Below are 14,772 nucleotides of genomic sequence, written 5' to 3' on the forward strand. Positions count from 1 at the left end.
AGAGAGCATAGAAATGGATTATTATAGAAACTTATGTTCTCCATCTTGGCCAGATTTTGTCAAATGATATGTTGAAATCTAACATTTCTTTTGATCCACCAGTTGAGAAAAACTGTCAAGAAAGACAATAAACTTGACTAGAGATAATAAGTTATAGGATGTAGATTAAGAAAGACTAAATAACATAACTAAGGTCACGTAAATAATAAGCAATAATTCTGGAGAACACCATGTCTCACTGACTCTAAATTCAGTAGTTTTTACATTATAACTAAAAACAGAGGTAACTTGCTTTAAATTCTCTTTCCTCTTTCCCTATTTCTTTCTATCTCTTTCGATCTTTTTGTCTCTGGGAAATGTGTATATAAATATGCATATATCTCTCCTCATATATGATATGCATTTTAACCTTATTCCACCCAGATGAAACTACAAGTGGGGTGTGGATGAAATGATTTGTGCTGGCCCTACATTCAATTAGGGATATGAAGCCGACATCCCCCTCACCCTCCATTAGCATAAGTATAAAGTTTTACAGTATTCCTTCCTACCTGACTTGGAACAGGAGGCATTAGTAGAGGTGGCATCACATCCATACCATATGATTTGCCTTAAATTGTATTATTCTAAGCTCCATTTGGCAACTTATTTCCTTCAACATCACTTAACACCCTATTTTTAGGTAGCTGCATCATTTCCCCTTTACTAGTGCTGATCCAGAATGAAGAAGCCAATGAAAGGCACTTTAGAGGTTGTGTGTTATATACTTCAGCCTCATCTTATCCCCTTGTCAGGGACATGTGAAACAAATTAACATGATTTATTAGGGATGAAGAGTCCATTTTAGGATCCTTACTCAGCTGTTTTCATGGAGTAAGGAAACAGTGGGAAAACATTTGTCATTTTTGGACAGATTGAGAATAAACAGGACTAGTTTCAGGTGCATAAAGTTTAGTTTGAAAAATCTTATATGAAATTTAGCAATCATTATACTCCAATAAAAAGGGCAGTTCTGGACAGGTTTTGATTCTGCTTTTTGTTAACTTTGAGTAATTGATTGTATAAGTTCAGTTTGAATCTTAACACTTTGCCTAGAGTTTCCTGTATCAGGACATTACATCTTTTGCTTTGATTTTGGAAATGATATAATAAATAGGGAAATTAAAGGCACCGAGGTGCTATACTGGAAGAACATGACTTGGATTCAGGAAGATCTGAAGTCAAATATGGATTCAGACAATTAACTGTGTGACCCTGGGCAAGTCATTTAACTTCTGTCTCAGAATGACAATCAGTTAGAGGCTCCAAATATTTTCTCTTTTTTTTTGGTGAATCTGGCAAAAGAAGGTATAAATATGACATATTTGAAACTTATCCTTTTGTTTTGTTAGATATTAAGTTAGTCCCTTTTAAGAAAGGATACATGGCAGAGCTAGATATCAGGTACATTTCTCCTTTGGATATACTGTATTTCTTATGTAGGGATAATATGCAATGAATTTTTATTTCTACATATATATTATATCTATAAAAATAATGTATAAATATAGTTACTTTTATAATATAGTTTTATTGATATAAAAGCAATGAGAATCAGGGACCAGATTCTGTGGTAAGAATGTGATATTGTCAATTAAAATAATCTCTCTTGAGCAATTAACAAGTGAATGGCTATATTAATATACTTCTGTTTTGTAAAGTGTGAAGAAGCCAAGGTGATGAGCATTATTTAAATGTGGCAGGAATGGACTAAGTATCAGATGCCATTAGGGAAATCAGTAATTTTGAATTTCTTGGACTCATCTAGAAGTTGGACCATGGGAAATGATTTAATGCCATCACCCTTGGCGATTCTAGACTTCACCTGGCTATGAGGATGTGGGGAATCCATGATGTTGCTTATCCATTATAGTCTGCATAAGGATGTTGGCTCTGTTGCTACTTGATTGTAGATTTGTTTCAAACTCTTGCTGCACAGATGGATAATGGTTTGCATGCACAGATGGAACAGGGAACAGCAAGTTCATTGGCAGAGCTTGTTCTAGGAGAGATTAAGGGAAAAAAAGAGGAAGATGAGGGAAGACACCAATATGAAAACTACCTGAATAATATAGAAAAAATTTCATTTTTTGATGTCTTTAAAAAAAGAGGAAGTTTAGAAAATTTTTCCAAAAAATTCACCTAGAATTAGCTTTTTTGTTGTCATTAACTCATACAGTCAATGCCTTTCAATCTATTAAAATGCAAAATAACTAATGCTGAAATAGAATAAAGGTAATCTGAATGACAAATTTCATATATTACCTACAGAGAAGAAGGGATTGACTTAAAAAGAATGGAAAAAATGATAGGGTTTCTTTGTTCTCAAACTTTAGGGATCCTTATAATTGAAATTTAACCTTAGAAAAAGAGAGGTTTTCTATAAAGAAAACATTCCTAATATACTGAGAAGTTTCCCTACTTTTTTTGTTGACATTTTATTTTTAATGTTTGACATTTGCCTCATTTTATCACACGCCATTATCCTTGAATAGACATCAAATGGAACCATTGTTTCTTGATCTAAGGTTTACAGTCTTTCTTGAAACCTCTCTTCTCAACCTTTACATAAAAAGAGGAAAAGATGTCAGGATTTCTATCAATTATCAATCATCTAGAATTTGTTTAGTGAAGACCCAAGGGCTATATAAAGAGCACTGCTAGACACAATGAAAATACAGTAAAAAAGAAATTCAGATAATTTCTTACATATGAACAACTTATGCTTAAAATTACAGTCATGGTAGGAGGGAGCAATTTTCCCTTTACATCTTAATTCAGAGCACTAGGCAGTTGGAGGTGATCAATCTAGGTATCAGCTTTTCCTTTGTAGAAAGTTGTAGAAAATCATAGTGTATGAATACCATCTTTGTCTTGAAGTCTTCACTGTTTAACTTTCTCATGGATGAGCTTTTCCTCCTCTAATAACTGAAACATTATTTATACTATTCTTGCAATTTTCTTATTATGGTTCTTTTTCTTAGAGTTATAGGTAAACATACCTTATCTTTCTTACTAGACTCTATGTTCCTCATAAACCCTTTCCTTCTCCATATCCTCCTTTTGTTCTCATTCTTTGCCCCCCTACCCTCTCACCCAGCACAATTGGCACATAATTGGCACCTAGTAGATAAAAATGTGTTGATTGATTAAATGGAGAGGTATTTCATATTACCATATCAATTAACAAGCATTTTTAAGTGTCTACTTGTGCCAGGTGTTGGAGACACAACTACACAGAATGAAATCTCTACAGAAAAGTTGCTAGCATCCAGGAATATCCAATGCTTCCTAAAATGCTACAAATATATTATTTTTAGTTATTTTTGGAAGGCAATGGAATTAAGGTCACACAGCTAAGTAATGTTAAGTGTCTGAGGTCAAATTTGAACTCAGGTTCTCCTGACTCCAGGGCTAGTGTTCTATCCACTGCATCACTTAGCTGCCCCCTTAAATATGCTTTTGGAAAATATCCAGTTCAAAAGTTGGGGACCACTTTCATAACCTACATTCCCTCTCTTGAATTTCTGAACAATATGATGAGCAAGAAAGTCATTGGCCATGGTATGAAGGAAAGACTTGGAGATAGAAATCTGAGCTTGAGTCAGCGGTGACATGTTCCAGTCATATAACTTTACACAAATAATTTCTCTTGGAATTTCCCCTTTTGCACAATGGGGACAGTAATACTTGTACTAATTCCCTCTAAGCAATGCAGTGAAGATCAATTAAGAAAATGTTTGTAAACCTCTGTGCAAACATAAAATGCTCCTGAAATGAAAGCTATTATTATGGTGATTATGCCCTCTTTAGATAGGAATTGTAAAGATTATTACAAAGAGATGGCTAGAGTTAATGATGATGTTAGAGGATTTATTTTCTGAATTGACTTTCAGTATCTTCTTATATTTACTGACCATGATGTATGAAGAAAAGGGAATGCTTTTAGCTTATGAAAATAAATGTGTGATGTGATGGCAATACATTTTAGTTAGATGGGGAAAAGTTGGGAAACCACAAACCATTGAAATTTCACCGTTTTGGATCAGTGACCTTAAGTGAAGGCTTTGCACTGAAGACTATTGACTTCTTGTTAGAAGAAACTGGAAGGAAACTTAGCGTTTAACTTTCTTCCTTTTCAGGGAGCTCAGAGAGGTCAAGTGATTTGACCCGAAGAGGAGGCGCTTAAAATTTTTTTCACTTGAATTGAATCCAGTGAAAGTCAATCTCAATCTTTTTCTATTTCCTAATCAGATGATTATAGAAATTTCTCATTCCCCTAAACACAGTAAATGTTTTTGTTTTTATAGAAAAATAATTTTCATCTTGGGGAGAGTATCTACGAAGGAATTTGGCAGGAAAATGAAGCAAGTATAGCATGTCTATTGATGATCAGACAGTTAATTCTGCCATTGAGAGGTGAGGCTAGCAGAGTGTAGCATGTTTCACTGATAGTAAGGCAAGACCTTCTGTATGCTGCTCTGATGGGGCTTGATGAGCTGTCTAATAGTTTTTGTAAGTTCTTCTTTGTAGGTAGAATCTCTAGTTGTGGAAAAAAATGGGGAATGCAGATACAGACCTTAAATTAGTATTTCTCCTCTAATTTCTCAGTATGTGGAAAGGGGGGAAAACACATGCACACTGATCCACAAAGGAAAGAAAAGAGAATCAGAGCTTCAGGGGAGGAAATCCCCAGATGAAAATGGTTCAACATTTTCTGAATTTATTTGTTTCAGGTAAATAAATGGAGTACAGGTACAGACCCTCAAGCACTTCAATAATACAATTTTCTTTCATCCCAGTTTTCTGTTTAATATAGAACTAGGAGAAGTTAATGACACTCTTGGTACACATAAATGTGGGCATCTCAGAATGAATCTGTTTTCCCCTGTTTTTAACCTCATTATTATTTTGGGTGCTTTGAAACCATCTTCATTGAATTTTTGTTTTGTTTTGCTTTGTGTTTTGCAAGGTAATGGGGTTAAGTGACTTGCCCAAGGTCACACAACAAGGTAATTTATTCTGAGGCTGGATTTGAACTGAGGTCCTCCTGACTCCTGGGTTGGTGCTTTATCCACTGTGCCACCTACCTGACCCTTGAATATTTTTTTTTTCAGAGACTGTCCTCATTTTTATATTTGTATCCATTGAAAGCCTTCATGATGCTTAGCCTAAAGAAAAGAATATGGAAATGGGGCAAAAAGGGAATCATCATAGTTTGTTCAAATACTTGAAGTATTGTCTTAAGGATGAGAGATTACATTTGTTCCAGTTGGCTCCAGAAGATCAAACTAGAAGCAATGCATGGGAATGTTTCAGAAAAGACTAGTATTTATGGTTACTCAGTAATGCCTTAGCAGGGTTGAATTCTTTTTTCCTGGAAAAATAAGACCAATTAGTCCTATTCCTTCACAAACATAAAGCCTTAGAGATGGGATAGAAATAATCTAGTCCAAATATTTCATTTTTATAGACGAGATAACTGAAACCAAGAGAGGTTAAGTGATTTATCCTGGCTCACATGCAATAGATAGATAACTGGGCTTGCAGTCAGGAAGTCTCATCTTTCTGAGTTTGAATCTGACCTCGGACATACTGTGTGATCTTGGGAAGTCACTTAACCCGATTTGTCTTGGTTTCCTCATCTATAAAAAGGAACTAGTCAAGGAAATGGCAAACTTCTCCAGCATTTTTGCTAAGAAAACTCCAAATGGTGTCATGAAGAACTGAATATGACTGAAATGAATCAATAGCTTGAGTTACACAAGTAATTGATATAAGAGGAAGGGTTTGAACCCAGGTCTCTGACTACCATGTCAGTGTTCTTTCCACTCTTTTTTTCTACTAGGCTGCCTAGATGTTTTTCATGCAACTTCTTGTAAATAAGTGATAATTGGTAATGTGTCTGCTTTTATTCACTATATATTTCACTTTGCTCTTTGAGTAAACTGAAATTATGATTCTTTTGAGCCAATGTGTTCCATGAATCACAACTGTATAAGATCACTGAAAAAAACTTAAGTCATCAAAAGGGAGAGGTATCACATCAGAAATTAACTGATTTGGATGTTAGAAATTCTAGTTCCCCACCTATGGTAATATTATAGCCAATATCACTTGGGAATGTCATATTTGTCTGCTACATAAACATTTCAGCCTCCCTAATTAGGAACCATTGTCAGTGATGTTGGCAAAAATTAGAGATTAAATCCTAATGCACATGTTTAGTCTAGTTTTTCATTAAAAACCTGCCACAATCTGGCACCATTAAAATGGGGACCTCTCACTGAAGCAGTTGGATGAGAGCTCCTTGTTTTCAGAGGCATTTTAAAAGTCGAAGAGAAGTTTTGATCAGTTTTTCCTATCTATTCCAGTTCTTTCATTTGACAGTACAGGTCCTTCTAAATAAGTGACTATGTAGTAATTTTTATTCCATACTAGGGAAGGAGAAAGGAAACCTACATATAAATCTTGTGTCCAAAGGAAATTTATTAAAATATAAACTCTATGGTTAGCTAGGGAAGGGACTGTGACAGTTCCTAAATCTATTTGCATATTGGGGTAATGCTGTGAGTTACCCACATTGGACTGTTGATTTGGCAGCTCCAGTTGTGGCTTCCCAGCATTCCTTTTTTGCATTGGATATATCGTTGACACATGTAAGAGATGTTTCTTCTTTTTTTGGACTTCCCAGGATGGTGGGGAAAAAGTTATATGCTACCTTTTTTTCCAGATTTACGCTTTGGGATTTTTGAGTAACTGTTTGAAAAGACAAGAGGAGACTGGAACATTTTTTGAAAGTCACAATTTTTTTTGTATCTGTAACTAAGGAAACTGGAAAAAGGCTTATAAAGAGAGGGTGTTAATAAGCAATGTCGCTGTCCTATGCTTTTCTAATAGCCTGTCTTTTTTCTCACCAACCCTTCGACTTGGAATGACCTTTTCTCATCTTTACCTATTGAAATCTGACCCATCTCTGAAAGCTGCAGTTTAAAGGCCACCTATGGTGTTAGGCATTTCTCAATTCCTCCTCATTCTTCCCTTCCTTTTACAGCTTGTGCTAGTTATGGCTTATGGCATAAGAAGAACTAAACCACATCAATATTGATGCTTACTGAAAATGGAAACATAAAATGTAAAGAAGTTGAAGCTAAAATGAATGGCTCAAAGTTGTCCATAGAGAGGCAAATAAAGAAGTTGGCAGAGTTGGTATCTTCATATGCCTCAAAGGCAACAAGAAATACAATTTTATGGGAAACTTGGTAATCTCCTCCTGCCATGCTCACGATGAACATAAGCAAAAAGATCACCATGAAGATAATTGCAACTTATGTGCCTACGTCTGCTGCAGAGGATAAAAAAGTATAGGACTTCAATGAAGAACTTGATGAGAGCTACTCAGCTCAATAAAAGCATCCTTTGAAGTGGCAGCTTAAATGTGATGACAGGGCATGGTGGTGAAAACTGTGTTGGTAAATAAAATTTGAGAAAAAAAATTGAAAGGGGACAAAATCTGGTAGAAGCCTTATGCAACTCAGTTAATTTCTGATGTGATACCTCTCCCTTTTGATGACTAGGGTTTTTTCAGTGATCTTATACAGTTGTGATTCATGGAACACATTGGCTCAAAAGAATCATAATTTCAATTTACTCAAAGAGCAAAGTGAAATAAATAGTGAATAAAACCTCATTAGGGAGGTTTCTAAGAGTGAGCTGGAAGTCACTGGAATGGTGGCAAGAGAATTCTATACATTGATACTTGGATGATGGATCTGTGATCTCATAGTGAGTATTCCCTCCAATAATGAAGATTCTTTTATGCTCTCAACACCCTTGGATTCTTGTTCATGTCCAATCATAAATACCTTTCAAAAGGTCTGGTCAATGTTATGGAAGCCTTTCTCTACTTCTCTTGATATTTTATGGATAACAATGTAGGTCACAAACTGCTCAATGGTTATCTCTTCATTTCACCACATGACTGGACCCCCCCCCTTCTTTTGCTTTTCCTTGACTCTACTATCATCTGTGTTATCATTTACACTGCTTCTCTTGTGAAATTCTGGATTGGAAAAGTGTTACCACCTACTCACTCTCATCACACATCTCTCTATTTCTCTTTTGGTGACTCTCAACTTCAATTTTCCAGAGATTACTATAACCTATGATTTTATGTTGTATAGCATCACTGAAAAAAATTCTATTTGTGTACTTATATATGTACCTGACTGACCCTGTTTGAAATTTTTTGGTAAAGATAATGAAATGGCTTGCTCTTTCCTTCTCCAGAACCATTTATATAGATGAAGAAACTGAAGTTAAGAGTGTTAAGTGACTTGCTCAGGGTTGCACAGTTAGTGAGGTTCTGAGTTCACATTTGAACTCAAAAAGATAAGTTTTCTTAACTACTGGTCCAACACTCTATCCATTAGACCGCTTTGGGGATGTGAAGAGTTAGACACAATTGAAAACCACTGAGTAGCAACAAATTTATATATCTATTTATATCAATGAACACACTGCAATACATATATGTATTCATATATACATATGCACATTCACTCAGACTTTAGAATACTGTATGCATATATGTGTGTATGTATACATGTATTAATCTACACATACACACACACATATATATATATTGCTTTAATAGCTTTAAAACTTCACTCAGACCTTAGAACACTTTATACATAAGCATATACACCTTCACATACATATATGGTATATGCTTATATAATATATGGATTTTTTAAATGTAATATGATCTAAGCTTTAGAATTTTAAGGAATAATAAGTAAATCAGTTAGAACTTGAGTTTGGGAGTTAAAGGAACAGAATGAAGAAGATCCAGTATACACAATTAAGCAGTTACATTATTAGGTAACTTCTTTGGAAACACTATAATGCTCCAAAGATTATTGTAATTAGCACTTCAGCCTGAAACAGGAGCATCTTCAGAACATCACAAATTGTATATAGATCAATATTCTATTTATATCCTGTGATGAATCTCTTCCAAAATAATGGAAAATATATCAGGTAAAATGTATTTCCTTGTTTTATGTCTTGCTTGATGTTAATAGAAAAATGAATTAGCAAAAAAGGAAGATGAACAATACCATAAGAAATAGGAAACTATTGATAAAGGGAAGGCTAACATGTAAAAATACCACATTCACTTAAAGATTACCTGTTGATTCTAAAACATTTGAAATAGATTATAATAGACACTGGATCCTTCTTCACCATTTCTTGGAAGGCAACATAGGCAGACAGTGAGTTGGGCCTAGAATTGACCAAGAGCAGATTAGGTTTCGTTAGGGAGGTTGCAAACGCTGAGTGAGTTCTAAGTTTGGGAGTTATGGCAATAGGAGCCCCACAATTATAACAAAAAATAATTTCATTAAGATAATTGATTGTGTGTGTTTGTGTGTGTGTATGAAGCTTATGCTTTTTATAGCAAAGTAAGACTTCAATAACATGCTTGAGAACTATGGGGAGATGGAGGGGAGCTCCCAGCATCTGGATTTGATCTGAATATAAAGTCTTGGTTAGGTTGTACCATTATTTTGTTACAATATATAAGAAAAATAAATTCCAGTGGCTAGGTTCTAGCAGAGTTCACTATATGTTTAAAACCAAGATAGATTTTTTTTTGCCCAATCTGTCTGCAGATAAATAAACCCTTCAGCAGAATTCTCTGTTGCCTATAAATTCAATTTGTACCAAAGTCATTGTGATCTAGAAAAGTATTCTCAACACTGACCATATCTAAATTCAAGTGGATCAACTCAAAGAGCAAGGAATTGTCTTTTGCTCCCCACCCCTCCCCTCCCCTCTCCTCCCCTCCCTTCTCCTCCCCTCCCCTTATCTCCTTCCTTCTTCCTTCTTTTTTCTTTCCCTTCTTCCTTTCCTTCTTTCCCACTACCCTTCTAGTATGAATAAAGATAATAATTAAACTACTCATTATGAAAGGGGAAAATTTTTTTGGAGGGGCTAAGCATGGAGGAACTCAAGATCTTCTGTATGACATTATTTTAGCACTACTCCTTCTGCAGCCATCATTTTATATTCCAATTGGATATCCAAATTCTATATAAGAATGACTTTATATCACAAAGTCAGAGTGATTTTGTTGACTTAGCTAATTTTTATTAAAATAAAATTCAATTATATCATTAAAAACTAATTAGTCAATTGTAAAATGGTATTTAACCCAGACTTTAGAAGGAAAATTGAGCTTTAAAAACAAAAATGCCTTGAATAGTTTATATTTCAATATTTGGCACAATAGCTATACAATACTATTTTAAAGTGAATCTTTAAAATATTTTCCTAGTGGGTATTTCTTATTAATCCAGTATGATATTAAGTCTATAAAACAAATTTCCAGTGTTTCAAAAGAGCATTATGATGTTTTAGAGAATGCATGGAAATTAAAAAAAATGATTGTTATGAAAATATGGTATATATTACTTACAATAAACAGCAGAGGACCTTGTATGTATATAAAAAAGTAAAAAGAGTCAAACAAGAATATGGAAGGAGCTTGGTTTAGAATTTGTTTTTTTTAGTGATTATGTGACTATTCTGCAGATGGCACTTATGCTTAATAAACAAAGTTAATTTTAGTCATATTTACTCTTGGTTTCTAGCCTCTGCAACTATTGCTTAAAGGAATTCTAAAGACCTCCTACTATGACTAAATCACAGATTAAAGGTTTAGGAAACTTTCTTCATATAGAATTTAGACAGTTAATATTAACTTGCCTAGAAATCATGGGATTTTTCAAGACCTGGAAGAAATCTTAGAGACTTAAGCATCCAATTTCTTTTATTTTGCAAAAAAAAAAACCAACCCATTGGCATACAGAGGTTAAATGATATTATGGTCACAACACTATTTATTAGCAGAACCAAAAATTCATTACTACACTTTGGGAGGAATGACGTTTGATAGTTACAACACTTAGGAAGGAACAGTACCAATTATTGTTTCTGTTTTTATGAGGCTACTACTGCTCATTGAGGTTATCTTTGTATAGTAGATGAACATGTGGTGAGCCAGTGTCTAGGATAATAATTTTCCTAGATTATCCCATTGTATTATTAATTTGTATGCCATTGTGTAATTTATTTTTCTGGAAATGAGAGATAAAGTGAAGTCACATCAAACTCTGTGTGACAGATCAGTATAATTTTTCTTTCTCAGATACCTTTCCTGTATTGTATGTGTTTCTGGAGAAATCTTGTATACCAGGCTATTCTGTGAGTTGCCTGAGGCTTTAGCAATAGAAAACACTGAAAAGTTGTTTATAATAGCTCTGTGTCACAAGGTCAGTGATAGTCACATCCTTGATCTTACCTTCTAAGCTCTTCCCTATCCTCTTTTAGACATGCAAGTGTCAAAGTGTACAATGTCTTCTACTTGATCTCTTCCATGGAGTCCATTGTTCCTATGACTCAGTGGAGAACCTTGAACTCGGTGTTTGAGAAAGAGTTGGGACTTTGCCCTCAATGAAACAATCTCATAAAACTCAGAATAAGCATTTCAGTCCATAATTCTTCAACACAGGATCAGAGGAAGAATACAATTCCATACAATGGGAACAACATATTTGTCAATGCAGAAATAGGTCCAAAGGCAACTGTTTGTGCATTCTGGCAGTAGATTAAGGTCTCACTAGAGGGAAGATAATTTGAATTCAAGGCCAAAGCAACAAAATCATAATGGGGAGATAGTCTTTGCCACTTCATAGATCCATGAATTCCTCCTTCCAAGTGGAAACTTTATACCTTTTCATTCCATATGATTCTTATCATATCATCCTACAGATCTTTAATAGAAGATGATTTTGCCAGACTGGAATCCTTTTTCTTTTAATATCTTGAGGTTAATGGCAAAGACTTTTTTTTTGGCATCATACTCATTCAGTCAATAAATCTATTAAAACAATCACTTTTTAATCCAATCTAATTAACATTTATTAAGAGCATAATATGAACCAGGAACTATGCTAGATGCTGAGTTTACAAAATTTACAAAGGAAGAAGCAAAATAGATCCTTTCATCAGTGATATTACATTATAACAGAGGAATCAATTTGTATATCTCTAGGTCTATAAAATTCACATAATAAAACAGACACAAGACAGCCAAACAGGTACAAGGAGGAAGAGATCTGGATTAGAATAGGGAACATGGAGAAGGGAGAGTTTGAGTGGACAGCTGGAGAAAGCCTAAGTTGTGAAGATGAGAAGGAAATTCAGTGCTGGTATGGGAAAGAACTAACTCAAAGACAAAGTTAGGGCATGTAGTGGCTTGTGTGAAGGTCAGTTTGGCTGCATTGTTGGGGGTGTGGTGGACATCACATATAATAAACCTGAAAACAAAGACTGGTGTAGGGTATGAAACTCTTTAAATCCCATAAGAATTTACATGTGATCCTAGAGGCCATAAGTTCCCATTGGACTTTAATGAATAGGGGAGAGATATGATCAGACCTTAGATATATAAATGCTAGATTATAGATTGTATAGATTTGAGGTAGGAGACCAATTAAAAGTAATTGCGATAGTCCAGGTCAGAGATGGCAAGGGCCTGAGATAGTAAGGTAGTTTTGTGAGAAGATGCTTGAGATGTTGAGAAGATAGAAGTAAGATTTGGCCATTGATTGATTCATTGTTCAGGCTTGAAGAGATTGAAAATGACATCACTCTATTGGAGTCAAGGTACAGTGTATACACCTTTGGTTGATCAAAATAGTATGAGCTTGGACATGGTCAGACACAAATAGTCTATATGAACATTTGCATTGGAGTTGTCTCTAAATTTGCCCATCTCATGTTTCTTTTGGGCTATTGCATTTTTTCTTTACTCATAATTTACAGAACCTTCTTTGATATGAGCATACCGTACTGGGTAGTCTTTCGTCAGCATCTCACATGTCCCACAATTGATTCTGAAGTTCTTTAGAGATATCTTGAAAATGTCCTTGATTATGTGGGGTAAAGGGAGAGAGAGGTAAGACTGGAAGTTGATACTGAGGTTGTGAAGCTGAGTGATTGGGAGGATGATGGTGCCCTCAATAGAAATAGGGAAGTTTGGAAGAGGATCAGGTTTTGTGGAAAATATGAGTTTTATTTTGGACATGTTAAATTGACAAACCTATGGAGTATCTAGTTTGTAACATCTTACAGGCAGTTCATGATGTACAATTAGAGCTCAAGCTAAAGAATGGATTTGGATTTATAGATATAAAAGTCATATGCAGGAGGGTGACAATCTACACCTCTGGGAACCAAAGAATTCACCAAATGAGAAAATTTATAAAGAAGAATATTCAGGTCAAGAGCTGTAGGTTGCATTCTCAGTTAAGGGACATAACATCAATGTTGAATCAGTAAAGAATTGGATAATGAGCATTCAGACACATAGGAAGAGAACTTGGAGTAGTGTTACAGAAACAGGAAGGAGAGTTTGTAAGATGAAGGGGAGTAATGATAGAAAATGCTGCAAAGTTCAATAAGGATGAAAGTTGAGAAGAAAACATTTGGTTTGGTAATTAAGATGTTATTGGTCATTTTAGAGAGAGCAGTTTCAGTTGCATGATGAAGTCACAAAGATTAATGAGAGATGGTGGATGGTTGAGAGGGCAATAAACTGGAAGATGAGAGGGAATGGGGATCAAGGATATATGTGGAAGGACTAGGCTTAGTAAAGGGAAGGGTTACTTTCTTATCAGAGAGGGGACAAATAGAAGTGAGTGGTTGAAGATATGAGTTCAAGGAGTTATGAGATGAAGAAAGTGAGAGAATTCATTAACGACAACCTTAATTTTTTTAATCAATTAAGGGGCAAGTTTTACAGCTTAGAGGGGCAGGTGAAGAAACGAGAGACTTGAAGAGAAGAGAAAGTTTGGAATTATGTCTGTGGGGAATTAACTAGGGAATACTTCAGAGAGGATTGCTCTGATGCTGTGAAAACCTGGTTAGTTAACATCATTCTATGGTTTATCTAGTCAACAAAGCAGCTCCATTCAGCAGCATGTGAAGAAGAGTGGAAAAGCTTAGACTTCGGTCTTGACACATAAATGCTTGTTGATTGATTACTTAAGATCATCTCACAAAAGCCCAAGCTCTAACTTTCTGTTTAATCAATTGCCTTCAGTCCAGCCACTGCCTTATGCTTTTCTGGAATCTCAGAAGCACTGAATGTTCTAATCATGGCTCCATGCAGGTAATTTGCAGCTGATTAGTTTGACCAAAAGTTCCAGTCTATAAAGTTCTTAGATAAAGTTTCTATTGCCAGGAAACTTTTCAGTTGACTCAGCTTTAATCTTCTTTTCCTTAAAGGGAACATTATAGCTTTACTACCTGCTTTGGGCAACTCAGCAAATGAATTAGAAGGCTGATACAGACACTGAGGGTTCTTGATTTCTCTCATCTCATAATTTGCTACTTTTATTATTCTGTTGTTAAGATTCTTTATAAATTATATTCCATGCTACGTAAAAGGTTGTGATGATTTGTCTGTCTTCACACACCATCCCTGTGACTACTCAGACTAAAATATTCTTCTTTGATGATCACTCCTTTGTATTTATTGCCTCTTCCCTATTGGAATGCAATCTTGACATTGAGAGCAGAGAGAGTATCATTTTTATAATTGTATATCTAGCACAATGTCTGACACATTTGATACTCCATGAGCACCTTTTCATTTCATCA

General features: G+C 35.0%; 1 protein-coding gene and 1 long non-coding RNA gene across 10 annotated transcripts in view; one reads left to right on the top strand and one right to left on the bottom strand.

The window, feature by feature from the left end:
• Positions 1 to 14,772, top strand: part of TAFA2 (TAFA chemokine like family member 2) — a 615,297-nt gene that overhangs the window by 279,891 nt on the left and 320,634 nt on the right. The window lies entirely within an intron of this gene.
• LOC141515015 (uncharacterized) overlaps positions 1,516 to 14,772 on the bottom strand; it is a 139,928-nt gene continuing 126,671 nt past the window's right edge. For 2 of the 3 annotated variants that reach the window (XR_012476201.1, XR_012476203.1), the window contains one exon: positions 1,516 to 2,041. This is a non-coding gene — a long non-coding RNA (uncharacterized LOC141515015). Of the gene's footprint in view, positions 2,042 to 9,232; positions 9,329 to 14,772 lie in introns of all 3 variants that reach the window. The other variant, XR_012476202.1, reaches the window with a different exon arrangement.

The sequence above is a fragment of the Macrotis lagotis genome, chromosome 2, assembly GCF_037893015.1.
Source record: "Macrotis lagotis isolate mMagLag1 chromosome 2, bilby.v1.9.chrom.fasta, whole genome shotgun sequence".
Lineage (NCBI taxonomy): Eukaryota > Metazoa > Chordata > Mammalia > Peramelemorphia > Peramelidae > Macrotis > Macrotis lagotis.